At 38.2% G+C, this 20,310-nt stretch overlaps 1 long non-coding RNA gene across 2 annotated transcripts; it reads right to left on the reverse strand.

Annotated features, from left to right (window-relative positions):
* Window positions 1-4,032: 4,032 nt before the first annotated feature.
* On the reverse strand, window positions 4,033-9,871 carry LOC130464210 (uncharacterized). 2 transcript variants are annotated; one of them, XR_008924554.1, is made up of 5 exons: window positions 9,480-9,871; window positions 8,383-8,459; window positions 7,024-7,175; window positions 5,468-5,559; window positions 4,033-4,291 (listed from the first exon to the last, which is right to left on the reverse strand). It is a non-coding gene; the product is annotated as an uncharacterized lncRNA (long non-coding RNA). The 2 variants fall into 2 exon arrangements; XR_008924553.1 differs by having other exon boundaries at window positions 8,383-9,866.
* Window positions 9,872-20,310: the final 10,439 nt, after the last annotated feature.

Here is a 20,310-nt window from a genome sequence, read left to right on the forward strand (position 1 = left end):
CGGGCAAGATCGCGGCACGCAAATCCCAAATCGAAAAGACGAATTCAGGTTCGCTCACCTCCAGCGAGCGGGGCGTCCACCCTTAGCGGACAGGGCTCGCCCACCTTCAGCGGGCGGGGTCTGCGTCACTAGCCGCACAGGTCCTCAGTTTTCGAAAAATAGAATCTTCAAAAACAAAATGAAACAGGCTCTCCATCTTCAGCCGGCGGGGTCTACGTCATTAACCGCGTAGGTCCTTATTTTCAAAAAAGCACAAACAAATTTCAAAATAGATTCGTCCACTTCTATCGGACGGGGTGTCCACCCTTAGCGGACAGGTTCGCCATCTTTAGCCGGCGGGGTCTACGCCACAAACCGCGTAGGTCCTTATTTTCAAATTTCAAAAACAGATTCCTCCACTTCTATCGGACGGGGTGTCCACCCTTAGCGGACAGGCTCGCCATCTTTAGCCGGCGGGGTCTGGGCCATTAAACCGCGCAGGTCCTTAGTCGCTGCAGCGATAATTTTTGCTGGATTTTCCTTCGTTTTACGTCCTATAAAAACAAGGGTGCTGAATTTTCCTTCGTTTTACGTCCTATAAAAACAAGGGTGCTGGATTTTCCTTCGTTTTACGTCCTATAAAAACAAGGGGGTTTTCTCGTTTAGCTAGCCCTGAAAATGAGAATTTTTAAAAACGTTTTACCTCGTAATTGGGCTTGGCCAGGCCCAATTACTCTTTACAGCTTTGATTTCGAAAAACTCTGTAGCTACTCCCAATGACAAAGTGAGGGAGTTTCTACGCACCTTCAGATCCTTCCAATGACAAAGTGAGGAAGTTTCCATACTATCAGTTGACAAATCCCAATGACACGTGAGGGATATGTCGACACTTCAAGTGATGACCCTTAAGTCAAATGTTATCACTCGGGGGCTCGTGAGACCCTCGCAAAACAGCTCACATACACCATGGCTTGTGTGACGCACTCCGTCTAATGCTTTGACCATCGTCTTACTCCAAGACTCAGTCAAAGTGGGGGCTAACTGTAGACACCTACTTTTGTCCCCATTCCTGAAAGGGAAAGGTTCGATGATGAAAGCATAAATCTCCACTTGACAACGCATCTCCTATAAAATAAACGAATCTCAATTCCCCTTTTCATTTCACCCGAAACCTGCTATTTATGGAAACCTGCTAAAAATAGTAACTGCCGTAAAAGGTAGCTTCTAAAAGTGGCAAATCATAAAAGATAGAAACCTGTCAGAATTAGGTGTTGCATTCCAACATAAATCCTAAATGAGATAGAAAACTACGAGAATCCTATTCCTAATATGATTCGGAAATAAGAGTTACGTATTAATTGAAATCCTAACGAGCCTAGAGTTCGTAACGGGCCCAGACGCATTCCGTCATAAAATTGATACGCGCTAAAAGACTCGGTTAAAGTCTCAAACTCTACGGATTTCAGGAATCCGAATCTGACTAAAGAAAACAGCCCAGACCCTATTTTCAACGCCTGGCTCTGGGCGCCGAAATCTTCGGCGCCCAGGCCTGGGCGCTGAAAATACCTGGGTACGTGTTTTTTCCTAATTCTTTATGGATTAGAACTCTGCAATTCTATCTTTCCACGAACTCTTCCCTATAAATAGACCCCTAAATTCGACGTAAAAGGGACACACAACACATAATTATATTCTGAGTATTGACTCCAACCCTTAGCCTAAGCCTCACGCTGCGAAACTGTTCACGCGTTCTGTCGCAATCGATCCATAAATCGAACAGAATGTATCCTGTCCCATAATTGAGATTCGTTAAATAAAAAGGAGAAATACCAAAGTCAAAGTGGTTAGTTTTCTGAGAACTGTGACGCACCTCTCAAGGGTGCGTCGTAATGTGTCCCTTTTCGATGATTTAACTGCTTTCCTCGCCCTTTTTATGAACTGTTAAACTAACCTAATCTGATTGTTCTATCACCCCTAACAAATATAATATTTTTGGGAAATCGGATTATCATGCTAGGTCCCTTATTGCTATTTAAATCAGATAATCACGATCGAGTTAGTATTATATGTTGCATATTGCTAAAATCAATTCAGATTAGTTTAATAGTTAACGCATGTCCCTTCAATTATTTATGCTGAGCTAGTAAGGATATCCTGCCTCTGGAGTTATCGACGAGCGAAGTACTCCTCTCGGTAGTTACAGTCCCCTGAACCCTCAATCTCTACCTTGTGGGTGTATGTTGAGAGATCCCCACACCAGGGATCACAAGGAAACCTACGGCCGTCGTGGTCAAACATAATTGCACTCCCTTTATGTCACGATAACCGGGTTTTGTCAGTTTTTCTCATTGTCGTTAAAAACTGAATGGCGACTCCTATATTACTAGTCAATTGGGTGTAAACTCACAGGAAATCCAATTACACTTGATTAAATAAAAAGAATCGTCACACCCACGAGGGACGAGGTCACGCATTAGCCTCGTGCTTTTTCGACCCCCTCACATAAAGCATGTAAATTCTTGGTTTTAGTGGGAGCTTTTAGTCATTAAACTCTTGATTAGGTCTACATTCCTTTAAGGTTAAAACAACTCGATTAGAACTAATAAGGTTAAATAATTTGTAGATTGTTGGAACCTTTGATTAGTTGTTGCAAATGTTTATGTGATGCATGATTTTTATACTAACTTGTTATGTGGGCCATTTCATTGATAAATGAATGGATGAAAGGTATATTGTAAATGTACTATTTTGCAGGTTATGGAAAGTGACTAGTATGGCCCAAATAGGATAGTAAATATGGTCTGTGTACCATTAATTTGAATGTAAAATTGGTCTAATGCACTAAACTTTTTATTTAAATGTGGCCTGCGTACCATCAAACAGTTGTAGTTAGTTTTAATTATAGCATATCCTATTTGAAGAAAATGGCGCCTCCCATGGTGAAATTCAAGACGGAGTTTGAAGTTGAAGCTTCAAGATAATGTCGGGCCATACTAGATCACATTTAAATCTTATGCATGCTTTAAGTTATTTATTGCTTTAAATATGTCTTAATTATGCATGAGATTATGGTTTGATTATGTTGCATGATTAAGGATTTTAGTTCACTTCAAATCTAACCAACATAGTAAGAGCCTTAAATTCCAAATTCAAAAAATTGAGTTAAAAGGTGTCATGCAAAAATAACACCTACTTGGATAACCTTTACATCAATCTAAGTAATAGTTTTCCGCCATAGCGATGTGTTACTTGTTGATTCTAAAGGGGAAAGGTACACAAATAATTGTGAGTACATGTTAGTTTTGGTGAAACTCAACGATATAAGTAAGGAGTCCTTTTATGTCGTGGCAAATAAGATAGGTTTACCTAATTGTGAGGGGGTCGAAAAAGCGCGAGGCTAACGCGTGACCTTGTCCCTCGTGGGTGTGACGGTTCTTTTTATTCAATCAAGTGTAATTGGATTTCCTGTGAGTATACACCCAATTGACTAGTAATATAGGAGTCTCCATTCAGTTTTTAACGACAATGAGAAAAACTGACAAAACCCGGTTATCGTGACATAAAGGGAGTGCAATTATGTTTGACCACGACGGCCCACTAGTAGAAAAAACCCTTATTGCAGCGGGCTTTTAGACCCCTGTTGCAGCGTACAACGTATGCTGCAACTGGGGGGCCTGCAACAAGTCTGAACTTGTTGCACCGTACAATGTTCGCTGCGAAAAGTGCTTTTTTGCAGCGTACATGCATATGTACGCTGCAAAAAGTGCTAAAAATTTGGCAAAATTCTGGACTTGTTGCAGCGTACAAATTGTTGTACGCTGCAAAAGACCCAACCTGTTGCAGGGTACATCTATTTGTACGTTGCAACAAGTCAAGAATTTTGCCAAATTTTTGGCACTTGTTGCAGCGTACACATATATATGTACGCTGCAACAAAGCACTTTTGGCGGGAAAATTTTTGTTTTGTTTAGGGATACCTAGAGTGCCTTGCACCAAATATAGATCGAAACCTGTCACAACATTAATAGAATATCGCAACCTGTATAACAAATATAAAAACAATAACAGGTGTTTTGTATATATCTCAAAACCAAAGTGCACATACCATATACATTTAAATAAATATATGTACGTTCCAATTTCAACGTACGCATACATTTTAACATAAAAGATTGTTCTATAACATCTAAACCAACTCGATCAAGCGCGCTCAGGTCAATAATAAATACTTGCTGGTAAAAAACTTCGCCCATTGCTCACGAACCACGTCAATTTCCTCACTAGCATAAGGCGCAGTCCTCGGAGTATAAACCTTTACAAAAACAAAAATTTGATGGGAGCATTAGATCGATTAAATGCAAATAAAATGTCACATTTTAACATTCAAGAATCTAATTAAAATGTACTTATAGTCTAGAATACGAATCAATGAAGAGTAAGAAAAATTAATTAATTACCTATAACGACCCAAAGTTGGGAGCGGAAATGTCATTTTAGTTCTAAATATGATCTATAACGACCCAACGAGCCTTAAATGTGCATAAATAGGTTCGAATGAGTTTTCGAAAGTTAAAACTATGCATATTAGTCATGTAATAAGAATCAAATGTATCCTTAGGTTCTTTAGTTCAAAGTTGGGAGCGGAAATGTCATTTTAGCTCTAAATATAACCTATAACGACCCAAAGAGCCTTAAATGTGCATAAATAGGTTCGAATGAGTTTTAGAATGTTAAAACTATGCATATTAGTCATGTATAAGAATCAAATGAGTCCTTAGGTCCTTTAGTTCAAAGTTGGGAGCGAAAATGTCATTTTAGCCTAAATATGACCTATAACGACCCAATAAGCCTTGAATGTGCATAAATAGATTCGAATGAGTTTTAGAAAGTTAAAACTATGAATATTAGTCATGTAATAAGAATCAAATGTATCCTTAGGTTCTTTAGTTCAAAGTTGGGAGCGAAAATGTCATTTTAGCTCTAAATATGACCTATAACGATCCAGTGAGCCTTAAATGTGCATAAATAGATTGGATGAGTTTTACAGAGTTAAAACTATACATATTAGTCATGTAATAAGAATCATTCGAGTCCTTGGGTTCTTTAGTTCAAAATTGGGAGTGGAAATGTCATTTTAGCTCTAAATATGACCTATAACGACCCAGTGAGCCTTAAATTTGCATAAATAGATTCGAATGAGTTTAAGAAAGTTAAAACTATGCATATGAATAATGTAATAAGAATCAAATGAGTCCTAAGGTTCTTTAGTTCAAAGTTGGAGCGAAAATGTCATTTTAGTCTAAACATGACCTATAACGACCAAACAAGTCTCAAATGTGCATAAATAGATTGTATTGAGTCTTGGAAACTTAAAATTAATAATATTAATCATGTAATAAGTTTGAAATGAATTCTTAGGTATATTAGTTCAAAGTTGGAGGGGGAGGGGGACCACGGCCTTTAATGGTCTTTGTAATCGTACTAATACCTTGTGATTCGTCACCCGTTGTGGGAGTAATGCCACCTTCTGATTCATGCCCAACAACAATTTGGTAATTAATCATCGTACATAGGGTGTTCCTGCATCAAGTAAAACATACAAAAGGGTGGTGAGTGAAGTATAGAATCAAATTTGCAGTCATATAAACTCGACCCCCAGTTAAGAAATTAACATCAGCAGATTGTTTTCGTGTTTGCAACTCTAGTTCAGTTAAGACTTAACTCTGGGGCATAGCAAATTCTAATCTGACAGTTAAATCTCAGTGTCTAATCCATAACTTCCTTCTAGTTACCGCGGAAAACATATATGTATGGATGTGGTATCATCTCCATTTCAATGATGCTTTACACGAAGTAGTTTCTATGCTTACTTCCACCAAAAAGATTTCCAATGGTTCCTAATGAAACCAAGGGGCAAAGAGGAACAAGGATTTATGTTTGCAAAAGTTATGATGTTCCAGTACAGGACTAACTATCTAGTTTCAAATGCAAGATTAACAAATAATATGAACTCGAGTCAAAACCATCTCTTAAACATTTAGATTTCCCTTACTATTACACTTCAGTTTTCAGTAGAACCGAAGATAATATAAAAGTGGTACCCTTAGTAACAGTTACTTTCCCAGAGACATGGAGAAATAGGTTTATAAAACATGATATTCATAATGAATCTTTTCATTCTTCATGCTACAAAGTATGAACACTATATCAAAACACATTTATAAAAGTGAAGGCTCATTCTGATGGAAAACTTTCCTGCAGTTTTTACATCAAGATGAAACCACTTTAGTAGAATTATTTTAGGGGTTTGGAACTACAGAATATAATCCCTTGGTGCTGTTTGGTATAAAATTGACTTCGGAAAAAAGATCTGATGAACATGAAAGTGAGATGAAAACAGAATATAATCCCTAGGTTAAGGACTGTATAACAGATGACCACAGACCATTGCACCCCTTCAGATCATATTCTACGAGCCTGATGGAGATTCAATGAAGTCTGATGTGGGGGCAGGAATTGGATTCTGGCCAGCAAGAGAACCAGTGGGGGTGCTCATCTTAAATATCTCAACTCCATTCAGAAATGAGTTATAGTAATTAGGTTTGGGAGTACCACTGGTATCTGGATGAAGTTGCAAGCCATAGATTCTGCTGAGGTTCTTTACTATCGGGAGGAAGCACCACAAAGTCCTGAACATTAGGTATCCCATTGCTTGTTGCCAAGGCAATGATATCATATCCAGAGGATGCAGTTTGATTGTTGAGGTAGATATTAAACACAAACTGGTTTACCTTTGTTATATTAGCAAAGATCTCACAGAAATGCAGTCTAACCAAGTAACTTAACCCAGTATCGGAAAACCATTACCATTCTCCATACACAAGTAGAAGTATGAAGCAATGTTGTTAAGTCTTAGGCATATAGAAACATTTAGAATCAACCGAATTCGATTACTTCGTATATAAATTGAATAAATCCCAAATAAACTCGCCAGCTAGTAGAGTATTCAACAATTTTCCAAATCAAAGAATGACTGACATTTACCTCCTGAAATAAGCTACCTTCTGATCTGTGAATTTCAAGCCTGCTCGAAGTCATCAGGGAAGAGAGCCCTGGTAAATGTCATCATTATGCTTGCCAGCTATGTTCTGGATAAATAATTCCTCAGCTATTGGAACACCACCATTGAATCCTATCTGTTTAAACAAGAATACTAATCAATTCATGACATACATCTTGCGATTCTCTCTCATTATTTATACTATCTAGAGTTGATGCAAGTTGTGCATTTAGACATCAGAAATATGTACATGATTTCCACGGGAGATCTCATATTTAGAATTGCTAGTCAAGTTGATTGCCCTGAATGGAGAAGAATACAACATGCAATATGCAAGATCAATGAGCTAAAAACCAAGAGCCATGTAACATATACAGATCTTTTCATGAATATATCCCATCATGTTCATGTGTATGTCCCATGGACTCACTAAAAGAGTGGTATGACTCTTGTTCTTATTTACAAGGACAATCATTAAATTAAGCAGAATGTTTTATTGATTTTCTTTGACAGAAGCTTATATAGCATAACAGTAAGACTGGATTCTGCAGTAAACACTAGCAGAGAACAAGAAGAACCAATAGATCATTACGTATTACTTATAAACTTCAAATATTGCTGCTACAAGTTATTTCTATTGAAGCCTTATAAGTTAATTGAGGATACGATTGCGAAATCACTACATGTTATTGAGGAAACCTGCTTATTTAAAAAATTAATTGTCTTGAACTTTTAATTTCATACATCAGGCTTTCAGGGCAGTTTCCCGAAACTCCAAATTTATGATTTTAGTAGCAAAATCTGCATATACTCCTGCAGTTTCTAGATTACTAGCAAAAGCAGGAAAACAACATACACACAAACTGATTGGAACATACCATATTTTACTGGAAAATCAAAACTAATCGAACTGAAAAATCAAAACTGATCAGAAAGCCTCAGTGTTACGATTACAAATTGATCAGAACAACCTCAATGTTGTACTGAAATATCAAAACTTATTTTTTTTTGGGAAATAACTTATAAAAACCAGAATCGGAACCAAAATTTGTACAAGATCAACCAACTAAACACCTAGGCCTTGCAACAAAAGCAAGCCAAAAACAAAAAAAATCTAAGACTACTGAGAAGGTTTGAGAAAAGGTAAATGCTAGAAAAGAAACCACGCGGATGCAAGTTGCGTATTTACCAGTTCATATGTTTCTAAAAATGCAAAAGATGTTCACATAGATCCCAATCCAACTAATAAAAATAATCGTCCAACGGTTTCACAAAAATTCACAAGAACAGCAGGAAATAAAAGACAGAACAACAGGTAGCACATAACTTAAGCAACAACTTACTAAGCACACTCAGTGAGCTTCCTAAGGTTTTGATTGTCCAATATAGCTAGGATCAACTTTTTGTTCTCATAAAGATACTGCAATAGAATGTAAACATAAGATCAGGCTCGGGGAAGAAAAATGCACGTGTCTTGTAGACAATATATCACATTACACAGAAGATTACAAATGATACTTATACCCAAATAAAATAAAAAATTCTTAAACAGTCACCAGTAAGAGCAAAACAGAATATGAAAAATGAAAAATGACTCCCAATAAGAGAAAAACGGAATTGAACAAACCAGGAGCAGCAGCAAAACCAAAAACACTCCAATGCAAACCAGTATAACTCAACATGAGCTCCTATAACGGAATCTAAATCAGAAAAATAAATTCTCTTCTGCAAGACGGGAAGTACCCATCACACCAAACTTTAATAAGTAACTTAGTACTACAACTACAATCATAAAAGAAAATTGTTAATTTCTATTTTCAAAATATTTACCCTTAACTTGAAACCTATGACCAAATTATCATTATTTACTTCCCCTATTTGGCTCTGGCTCTACCTAATTTTCATAGGCCCTTCCTAGATGCATTAGAGAATACAACGAGACCTTTGCATTTGGCTCAAGCTGAGTACAAATCCAACATTTGTAGAACCAGTAGAAATATGGAATTAATAGACTTCACATCAAACAAAGAAACTAACAAAATCAAGTATGACTAATCACATTACAACAATAGTTCTTGCATTCATACCGTACTAATTTCACAGAAGAAACACACAAACTAACCAAATTCAATCTATTCCAATTAGTTCCTCGATTACTTGTATACCCTGACACATTTAAACCAATCTGAACTCCTAACTCTGCTCAAATCCTCCCAAAGATTTGATCCCTCAAAACCCTAATCTCACAACATATAACCTTACAAATAAAAAAAATAAAAATAAAAACTAAATTCCGTGAAATCCATAACAAACAAGAAAAAAACTCAACACAATCGCAGCAAAATCAACATGAAGTTCAAACGAAATCGACAAAAACATCACAAAATCAGAAATTGATGCTAAAAAGTTACAAATCTGGAAAAGGGCAAGAGCGATGAACTTTTCGAGGTTGAGTATAAGCAGATGCGCGCACTGGGTTCTTCTAGTTCAGATATGCGAGTGTATTTTAGCTCGTTGAACTTTTGGATGCTGCTTCTAAGTGCTTCCAACATTGCAGAGATTTCCTTACTTTGGTTTATCAGATCGAGAGGTTCAGTGCGGAGGAAGAGATATGGAAAAGGCTCTTGATTTATTTATTTTTCAATGAATCATAATTGCTAGAGATTTGAAGAAGGAAAAGCAAGAGACCCGGTAACCGAAAAAAGGGATCTAATCTTTCATGAAAAAAATTGTTACACTTTCAAATTGGGATGTCTTTTAAGCAAAAAGCTTGTGATGTGGAACAGAGATGAAGGCCAAAATATAATCATAACGGGAAGCTCGTCATCAAAACATGATTTGGAATAAAGCAAGGGAAGTTAAGCCAAACCAGTGAGTCAGTGACAACAAATGTACACTACCTCACTAAGTCTATATACAGGGAAATCTAGCAGAGGATGCGCATAGCAAATAGTTGCATTGTTACATTGATTTATTTTGTCAGCGTCACTCACATACTCCTACCATGTTAGGCCTAGCTACAGTGACTGGACAAACGAATTGAACAAACAAATTAAATAAACCCTAAAAACCAATTGAACAAACAAATTGAACAAACCCTAAAAACGAATTGAACAAACGAATGAAACCCTAAAAACGAATTGAAAAAACGAATTGAACAAACCCTAAAAAAGAATTGAACAAACGCACAGAACCCTAATTCTTAAAACGAAAATCAGGTAAACGAATTGAGCAAACCTGAGGGGATAGGGAAGATTACTAGCCGCGACGAAGAGGTTGACGGAAAATAGGACGCGAGCAACTTTCTTTCTTGAAACCACCGGCGCGAGCAAGCTAAGTGTTTCCTTGGAACCAACGGCCGAGCAAGCTAATAGGTGGCCTCTGGCGAGGAGGCCAGAACCACCGACGAAGAAGCTAGATTGACGATGAAGGGAAAGGTTTTTTTTTTTGAGGGGACGACGCAGGGAAAGTTAAGGGAGAAGAAGGGAGTTGAGCGCGAGAGATGCTTAATTTGTTTTGAATTAGTTTCAACGAATATTGCAGCGATTGTTTTTTTTAACCGGGTTATTGCAGGGGGCTTTAAGAAGTACGCTGCAATAAAAACAAGCTATTGCAGGGGGCTTTTAAAATGTACGCTGCAACAAATTTTTTTGCAGGGAACAATTAAATTGTACCCTGCAATAACCCTTTAAAGGGTTTGACCCGCGTTGACCGACTGGTTGTTGAAGCGTATTAACACATGTACGCTGCAACAAGGGGGCTGCAACAGGGGTTTTGTCTACTAGTGGCCATAGGTTCCCTTGTGATCCCTGGTGTGGGGATCTCTCAATATACACCCGCAAGGTAGAGATTGAGGGTTCGGGGGACTGTAACTACCGAGAGGAGTACTTCGCTCGTCGATAACTCCAGAGGCAGGATATCCTTACTAGCTCAGCATAAATAATTGAAGGGACATGCATTAACTATTAAACTAATCTGAGTTGATTTTAGCAATATGCAACATATAACACTAATTCGATCGTGATTATCTGATTTAAGTAGCATTAGGGGACCTAGCATGATAATCCGATTTCCCAAAAATATTATATTTGTTAGGCGTGATAGAACAATCAGATTAGGTTAGTTTAACAGTTCATAAAAAGGGCGAGGAAAGCAGTTAAATCATCAAAAAAAGGACACATTACGACGCACCCTTGAGAGGTGCGTCACGGTTCTCAGAAAACTAACCACTTTGACTTTGCTATTTCTCCTTTTTATTTAACGAATCTCGATTATGGGACAGGATACGTTCTGTTCGATTTATGGATCGATTGCGACAGAACGCGTGAACAGTTTTGCAGCGAGAGGCTTAGGCTAAGGGTTGGAGTCAATACTCAGAATATAATTGTGTGTTGTTGTGTGTGCTTTTCACGTCGAACTTAGGGGTCTATTTATAGGAAAAAGTGGCGTAGAAAGATAGTTTTGCAGGAATTTGAATACGAAACGGATTAGGAAAAGAATCTGTCCCAGGTACTTTCGGCGCCCAACTCTGGGCGCTGGAATTTTCGGCGCCCAGGGCTGGGCGTTAAAAATAGGGTCTGGCTGAATTCTTTGGTCAGATTCGGATTCCTGAAATCCGTAGAGTTTGAGACTTAATCGAGTCTTTTAGCGCGTATCAATTTTATGACGGAATGCGTCTGGGCCCGTTACGAACTCTAGGCTCGTTAGGATTTTAATTAATACGTAACTCTTATTTCCGAATCATATTAGGAATAGGATTCTCGCAGTTTTCTATCTCATTTAGGATTTATGTTGGAATGCAACACCTAATTCTGACAGGTTTCTATCTTTTTATTCTTACTACTTTTAGCAACTACCCTTTACGGCGGTTACTATTTTTAGCAGGTTTCCATAAATAGCAGGTTTCGGGTGAAATGAAATGGGGAATCGAGATTCGTTTATTTTATAGGAGATGCGTTGTCAAGTGGAGATTTACGTTTTCATCATCGAACCTTTTCCCTTGCGGGAATGGGGACAAAAGTAGGTGTCTACACTAATAAGTCCTTAGACGTACCTATCAACCAAGAGTAGTTTCTACACTATTAGCAAAGGATTTTCTTACCTAAAATATTTTAGAATTGAGTCTAAATACAAAATGTGCTTAATTCTTCAATGATTTAAGGATCTTGGATTCATTTTATTCACACCTGTCGGAACACAAAACTCAAATAAAATGCATAATAAATATTGAATTATGCATGAAAGCTAGAATTTAAGTTTATTAAGATAAAATATGAATGGTTATTTATTTGTTTATTCTTTTCAATTGTAGTTTTAACTATGGAAAACAACAATAAAAAAATCATCAAGGGTTCTGCACTTATGATCAAGTTGAACCTAACAAATTTTCTTGAATGGCAAGATAAATTGGTTGAAGTAGTGAAACTTAATGGGATTGAGTATGCATTGTTCTACCCCATTTCAAGCTATTATGCAAGAGACATGACTCTTGAAAGACACGCCGCCTGGGAAGCGGATCTCCAAAAGATCATGAGTCTCATGCTGAGAAACATCCCTGACGATTAGCATAGAAGGTTTGTAGCTTACGAACCATATATGCTTTTCAGGGATCTAAGGGATATCTATCGTGGTAGCACGGAAGAAAGAGACCTAAATGTCCATGAGTTGATTGAATCGATGAAAGGGTTGAAGGTTGATCTTCATAACAGATGTTTCAGGCAAGAAGTCCAGGAAACACATGCTCAAGTCCTTCGCACTAAACAAAGAGTTGGTAAACCACTTAGGGATCATGTGAACTACATGTTATCATTGTTTGATCACTTGAGTCTGCTAGGTTCACCAATAAGCGAAAGGATGGATGTCTCCATCTTACTCAATTCACTCTATGAAGGATTTAGACGCTTCAGGCAATACTACATGAGTGAACCAAGAGAAGAAACAATCGGTGAGTTTATTCGGCTAGTCAAAAATGCTGAAATAGTACTCGACTGTGAAGCCAAAGATTTACTCAAGGCTAAAGGGAGACCTTTCAAGAAAGTTAGAAAGTCCAAGGGCAATGTTGAGTCAGTTCCCAGAAAGAAGACAAAGCAGGACAAGTCAACATCAAGTTGTCTTTATTGTGATGGAATTGGCCATTACAAAAGAGAATGTCCCACATATAAGGAAGATCAGAAGAACGAAACTGTCGTTCCATCTTCAGGTATCTTCATTATAGACTGTATACTTGCAAATTCAACTTCTTGGGTATTAGATACAGGTTGTGGCTCACACTTATGTTCAAATTCACAAGACTAAGAAGAAGTAGAAAGTTAAGAAAGAGTGAAGTCGACCTACGAGTGGGAAATTGAGCAAGGATTGTTGCATTAGCTTTAGGAACTTATTATTTTTCGTTGCCCTCTGGGCTAGTTTTGGAACTGGAAGAGTGTTTCCATGTTCCAAGTCTTACTAAAAATATCATTTCTATTTCTTGCTTAGATGCTAAGGGATTTAGCTTTTTAATAAAAGATAATAGTTGCTCGTTTTATTTTAAAGAGATGTTTTATGGATCTGCTAAATTAGTCAATGGACTTTATGTGCTAGATGACGACAAACAAGTTTATAACATAAATACCAAAAAGGCCAAAATTAATGATTCAGATCTCAAATATCTGTGGCATTGTCGATTAGGCCATATTAACATGAAGCGCATAGAAAAACTTCAAAAGGAAGGAATTCTAGAACCATTTAAATTAGAGGATTATGGTAAATGCGAATCATGCTTACTTGGCAAAATGACAAAGCAACCTTTCTCTAAAGTTGGAGAAAGAGCAACTGATATATTGGGTTTAATCCATACAGATGTATGTGGACCAATGATTTCAAATGCTAGAGGTGGTTTCAGCTACTTTATCACTTCCACTGATGACTTCAGTAGATATGGTTATGTCTACCTAATGAAGCATAATTCTGAATCCTTTGACAAATTCAAGGAATTTCGGAGTGAAGTAGAGAATCAATTAGGCAAGAAGATTAAAGCATTGTGGTCTGATAGAGGCGGTGAACATCTAAGCCTGAATTTGATGACCATCTAAAAGAATGTGGAATCTTGTCAGAATTGACTCCTCCCGGAACACCTAAATGGAACGGTGTGTCAGAACGGAGGAACAGGACCTTGCTAGACATGGTTCGATCAATAATGGGTTAGGCCGAACTTCCAATAGAATTTTTAGGACATGCACTAAACACAGCTGCACTCACACTAAATATAGCTCCGTCTAAAGCTGTCAAAAAGACTCCATATGAGTTATGGTTTGGAAAGCCTCCAAATGTGTCTTTTCTTAAAGATTTGGGGTTATGAAGTATACGTCAAACGATTAATTTCAGACAAACTTCAACCGAAATCTGACAAATGTATCCTTGTGGGCTACCCAAAGGAAACAAAGGGCTATTACTTCTACAATACATCTGAGAACAAGGTGTTTGTTGCTCGAGATGGTATCTTTCTGGAAAGATATCACATTTCCAAAATGAAAAGTGGGAGAAAAGTAGACCTCGAAGAAATTCGAGTCGAACAACAAACTCTAGAGAATGATCGAGATGACATTCAGATGGAAACTCGGAGATCTTTAGAAGTATCTGGTGAGAATCAAGAACCGACTAGAAATGTAACCCCCTCGTAGATTGCAGAGATATAGGTCTCAACCAGAAAGATACATAGGTATTTTGACAAATGAGAGCCATGAAATTCTATTGCTGGAAAGCGATGAACCTGCAACTTACAAACAAGATATGATAAGCCCTAGCTCCAAGCAATGGCAAGAAGCCATGCAATCTGAATTAGACTCCATGTTTGAAAACCAAGTTTAGGATTTGGTCAATTTTCCTACCAAGCCAGAGGAAGCAAATGAGTTTTCAAACTGAGAAAGGACAAGGATGGGAACCTAGAAGTTTTCAAAGCTATATTGGTTGCAAAAGGATACAGGCAAGTCCACGGTGTGGATTATGATGAAACCTTTTCACCAGTTGCAATGCTAAAGTCTATTCGGATAATGTTAGCAATCGCTACATATTACGATTACAAAATATGGCAGATCGATGTCAAAACCGCTTTCTTAAACGGCGTTTTAACAAAAACTTTGTTTATGACACAACCTGAGGGTTTTGAGGATCCAAAGAATCCTAAAAAGGTATGCAAGCTTAAGAAATCCATTTATGGATTAAAGGAAGCATCAAGGAGATGGAATATACATTTTGATAAAGCAGTCAGTGACTTTGGCTTCGTCAAGAACGTAGACGAATCTTGTGTTTACAAGAAGACAAGTGGGAGCAAAACTGTTTTTCTAGTGTTATATGTCGACGACATATTACTTATCGGAAATGACATTCCTATGTTGAACTCTGTCAAGATTTGGCTTGGGAAATGTTTTTCGATGAAGGATCTAGGAGAAGCATAGTACATACTGGGCATCAAGATCTACAGAGATAGATCTAAAAGGATTATTAGACTTTGTCAAAGCACTTATATCAATAAGGTGCTTAAAAGGTTCAATATGGCAGACTCCAAGCGAGGCTACCTACCCATGTCTCATGGAATGACTCTAAGCAAGACTCAGTGCCCAAAAACACTAGATGAGCGTAGAAGAATGATGGGATTCCATATGCATCATTCATTGGTTCAATAATGTACGCTATGATATGTACACGCCCGGATGTTGCGTACGCACTCAGTGCTACGAGTAGATACCAGTCAGACCCAGGAGAGGCGCATTCGAATGCTGCCAAGAATATTCTAAAGTACCTGAAAAGGCACAAAGATGATTTCCTGGTCTATGGTGGAGAAGAAGAATTAATTGTTAAAAGCTATACGGACGCAAGTTTCTAAACCGACAAAGATGATTTCAGATCACAGTCTGGGTTTGTCTTCTGCCTCAACGGAGGTGCAGTAAGCTGGAAAAGTGCTAAACAGAGCACTATTGCGGATTCAACAACTGAAGCGAAGTACATTGTTGCACATGAACCAACAAAGGAAGCTATTTGGATAAGGAAGTTCATAGGTGAACTTGGTGTAGTCCCCTCCATTAAAGGACCAATAGTTCTATATTGTTACAATAACGGAGCTATTGCACAGGAAAAGAAGCCGAGACACCACCAGAGAGTCAAGCATGTACTTCATGGATTTCACCTTCTACGAGAGTTCGTTGAAAAAAAAGAAGTCGAGATAGGCAAGATTGGAACTGATGAAAACATCTCAGATCCATTAACTAAACCTCTGCCGCAAGCGAAGCACAACTCGCACACTGCAGCTATGGGAATCAAGCATGTTGGAGAATGTCTTTGATGTCCTTAATAAATGTTTTAAAGTTTTAGAGTTTAATACTTTGTCCTTAATAAATGTTTTAAAGTTTTAGAGTCCTTCAATTTGACGATATAATTCAAGATAGACTGTCAGGACCAAACCTGTGACTAAGAAATGTCTATCAAATGAACTTGAATGTCAAAAGTTGAAAATGGTCCCTGGTCGGAAGTTTCTATAAAGGTGGACGCATAGAAAACGCTAGACGACTAGAGTGCAAGATGACTAGTAGTTCTGTTTCTTGAACTATGTGGACACGGCAATGTCGTAATCATTTGCATAGATACTTACTTGAGAAGATTAGTATCGGAAATGTTAGGTTATGATACATATGACAATTCATAAATCATGCGGAAAAACCATAAAGCCAGGAAAACATATTATTTACACATAATCATTTAGCATAGTTTAGATGCATACTCTTTGTTGCATGCCTTCCCTAGCTGCGCCCGAACCGAACAAGAACAAGTATTTAGGACTCCAAGTGTCGTCCCTCCGTAGATAGTCTACAGCACGTCCGGATCCGCCTTAAGATTGACCAACTAGAATCGCCCTTAAGGTACTACTTATTTTCGGCTAAATGGGCAAGAGTTATGGCTGATTTTTCTGCTTAAAAATCCTAGTTTTGAATACTTGAAAACTTGTGTATAAACAATGACCCTAGGCCCTTATTTATAGAGGTATGGAAAAGGAATTGGAATCCTATTAGGATACTTATTTATTTAATTAGAATCCTGCTAGGACTCTATTTAAATAAACTTTATCTAATAGGTTTAGGATTTAATCTTTTATCGAATCCCGATAGCTTTAGGATTCGCACACGAGCATCGCACGAGCACCGTACACCCGCGCAGGCCTTGCGGCCCACGCTGAGCGCACAGCGCTCGGACCATGCTACTGTCCGCGCGCGCCCATGGCTTCGGCTGGGCCTGGCTTGCGCTGGGCCTGGTCGAGGCTTTGGCGTGTGTTGGTGATGCGTGTGGCTTGTTGGGCGATGGCCTGGCTTCGTGCTGGGCCTTCGTCTAGCGAGCCTCGTCCGATGCTAATTCGTACGATACGCTTTCGATTAAATTCCCGATTCCGGAATTTATTTCCGATACGAACAATATTTAATATTTCCGATTCCGGAATTAATTTCCGTTTCGAACAAATATTTAATATTTCCGTTTCCGGAATTATTTTCCGATTCCGATAATATTTCCGTTTCTGACAATATTTCCGTTTCCGGCAATATTTCCATTTCCGATAATATTTTCCGATACGTACCATGTTTCCGTTTCCGGCAACATCTACGACTTGGATAATATTTATATTTCCGATACGATCCATATTTCCGTTTCCAGCAATATCATCGTTTCCGGAGTATTCATTTCTTGCCTGTGACGATCTCAGCTCCCACTGAAACCAAGATCCGTCGATTCTGAATATCCATAGATGGAGTATTTAATGCCATTAAATACTTGATCCGTTTACGTACTATTTGTGTGACCCTACGGGTTCAGTCAAGAGTAAGCTGTGGATTAATATCATTAATTCCACTTGAACTGAAGCGGCCTCTAGCTAGGCATTCAGCTCACTTGATCTCACTGAATTATTAACTTGTTAATTAATACTGAACCACATTTATTAGACTTAACATTGAATGCATACTTGGACCAAGGGCATTATTTCCTTTAGTCTCCCACTTGTCCTTAGGGACAAGTGTGCATTTCCTAATTCCTTTGTCGCTCGATGCTTGCTCTTGAACATAAGGTAAGAGTTGTCATCCTTATTATATCTAGAAGTGTTCCTCGGTTTCAGAGTTCAACTGATCAAATAAACAGATAATCATAGCCTATGATTCATCCGAGCACGGCCATGCATTTCACAGTTTCTAGCTCTCCGAGTGGCCTTGTACAACTTTTAAGCATCTCATCCCGATTTATGGGAGGACAATCCCAATCTTGCGATCTTGAGATTAGACTTCGTTTGATAGGTGATTACCTGAGCGTTGCCTTTATAGCCTCCTTTTACGGTGCGACGGTTGGTCAGCGTCAAAGCAACCAGTTCTCAAACAAGTAATCTCAAATCACTCAGGTATTGAGGATTTAGTGTCTAATAATTTAATGAAATTTACTTATGACAGATTTTCATCTCTTACAGTAAAGTTTCATAGGTCTTGTCCGATACTAGTCTTCCCAAAGTAAGTATCTATGCAAATGATTATGACATTGCCATGTCCACATAGTTCAAGAAACAGAACTACTAGTCATCTTGCATTCTAATCGTCTAACGTTTTCTATGCGTCCAATTTTATAGAAAACTCCGACTAGGGACCATTTTCAACCTTTGACATTCAAGTTCACTTGATAGACATTTCTTAGTCACAGGACTGGTCCTGACAGTCTATCTTGAATATATTGTCAAATTGAAGGGACTCATCATTTAATAAACCACAAATTAAATGGAAAAATGAATTCTTTTCATTTATTGTGAATGATTAACCAATAATGTTTTACAAAGATTTAAACTCTAAAACTTTAAAACATTAATCAGGGATATCAAAGCCATTCTCCAATATGCTTGATTCCCATAGCTGCAGTGTGCGAGTTGTGCTTCGCCTGCGGCAGAGGTTTAGTCAATGGATCTGATATGTTGTCATCAGTTCCAATCTTGTTTATCTCGACTTCTTTTCTTTCAACGAACTCTCGTAGAAGGTGAAATCTACGAAGTACATGCTTGACTCTCTGGTGGTGTCTAGGCTCCTTTGCCTGTGCCATAGCTCCGTTATTATCACAATACAGGGCTATTGGTCCTTTAATGGAGGGGACTACACCAAGTTCACCTATGAACTTCCTTAGCCATATAGCTTCCTTTGCTGCTTCATGTGCAGCAATGTACTCTGCTTCAGTTGTAGAATCCGCAATGGTGCTTTGCTTAGCACTTTTCCAGCTTACTGCACCCCCGTTGAGGCAGAAGACAAACCCAGACTGTGATCTGAAATCATCTTTGTCGGTTTGGAAACTTGCGTCCGTATAGCCTTTAACAATTAATTCATAATCTCCACCATAGACCAGGAAGTCATCTTTGTGCCTTTTCAGGTACTTCAGAATATTCTTGGCAGCAGTCCAATGTGCCTCTCCTGGGTCTGACTGGTATCTGCTCGTAGCACTGAGTGCGTACGCAACATCCGGGCGTGTACATATCATAGCATACATTATTGAACCAATCAATGATGCATATGGAATCCCATTCATTCGTCTACGCTCATCAAGTGTTTTTGGGCACTGAGTCTTGCTTAGAGTTATTCCATGAGACATGGGTAGGTAGCCTCGCTTGGAGTCTGCCATCTTGAACCTATCAAGCACCTTATTGATATAAGTGCTTTGACTAAGTCCAATCATCCTTTTAGATCTATCTCTGTAAATCTTGATGCCCAATATGTACTGTGCTTCTCCTAGATCTTTCATCGAAAAACATTTCCCAAGCCAAATCTTGACAGAGTTCAACATAGGAATGTCATTTCCGATAAGTAATATGTCATCGACATATAATACTAGGAAAGAAATTTTTCTCCCACTGACCTTCTTGTATACACAAGATTCGTCTGCGTTCTTGATGAAACCAAAGTCACTGACTGCTTTATCAAAACGTATATTCCAGCTCCTGGATGCCTGCTTCAATCCGTAGATTGACTTCTTTAGCTTGCATACCTTTTTAGCATTCTTTGGATCCTCAAAACCTTCAGGCCGTGTCATAAATACAGTTTCTGTTAAAACGCCGTTTTAAGAAAGCAGTTTTGACATCCATCTGCCATATTTCGTAATCGTAATATGCAGCGATTGCTAACATTATCCAAATAGACTTTAGCATTGCAACTGGTGAAAAGGTTTCATCGTAATCCACACCGTGGACTTGCCTGTAACCTTTTGCAACCAATCTAGCTTTGAAAACTTCAAGT

This window comes from Spinacia oleracea, chromosome 6, assembly GCF_020520425.1.
Source record: "Spinacia oleracea cultivar Varoflay chromosome 6, BTI_SOV_V1, whole genome shotgun sequence".
Taxonomy (NCBI): Eukaryota; Viridiplantae; Streptophyta; class Magnoliopsida; order Caryophyllales; family Amaranthaceae; genus Spinacia; species Spinacia oleracea.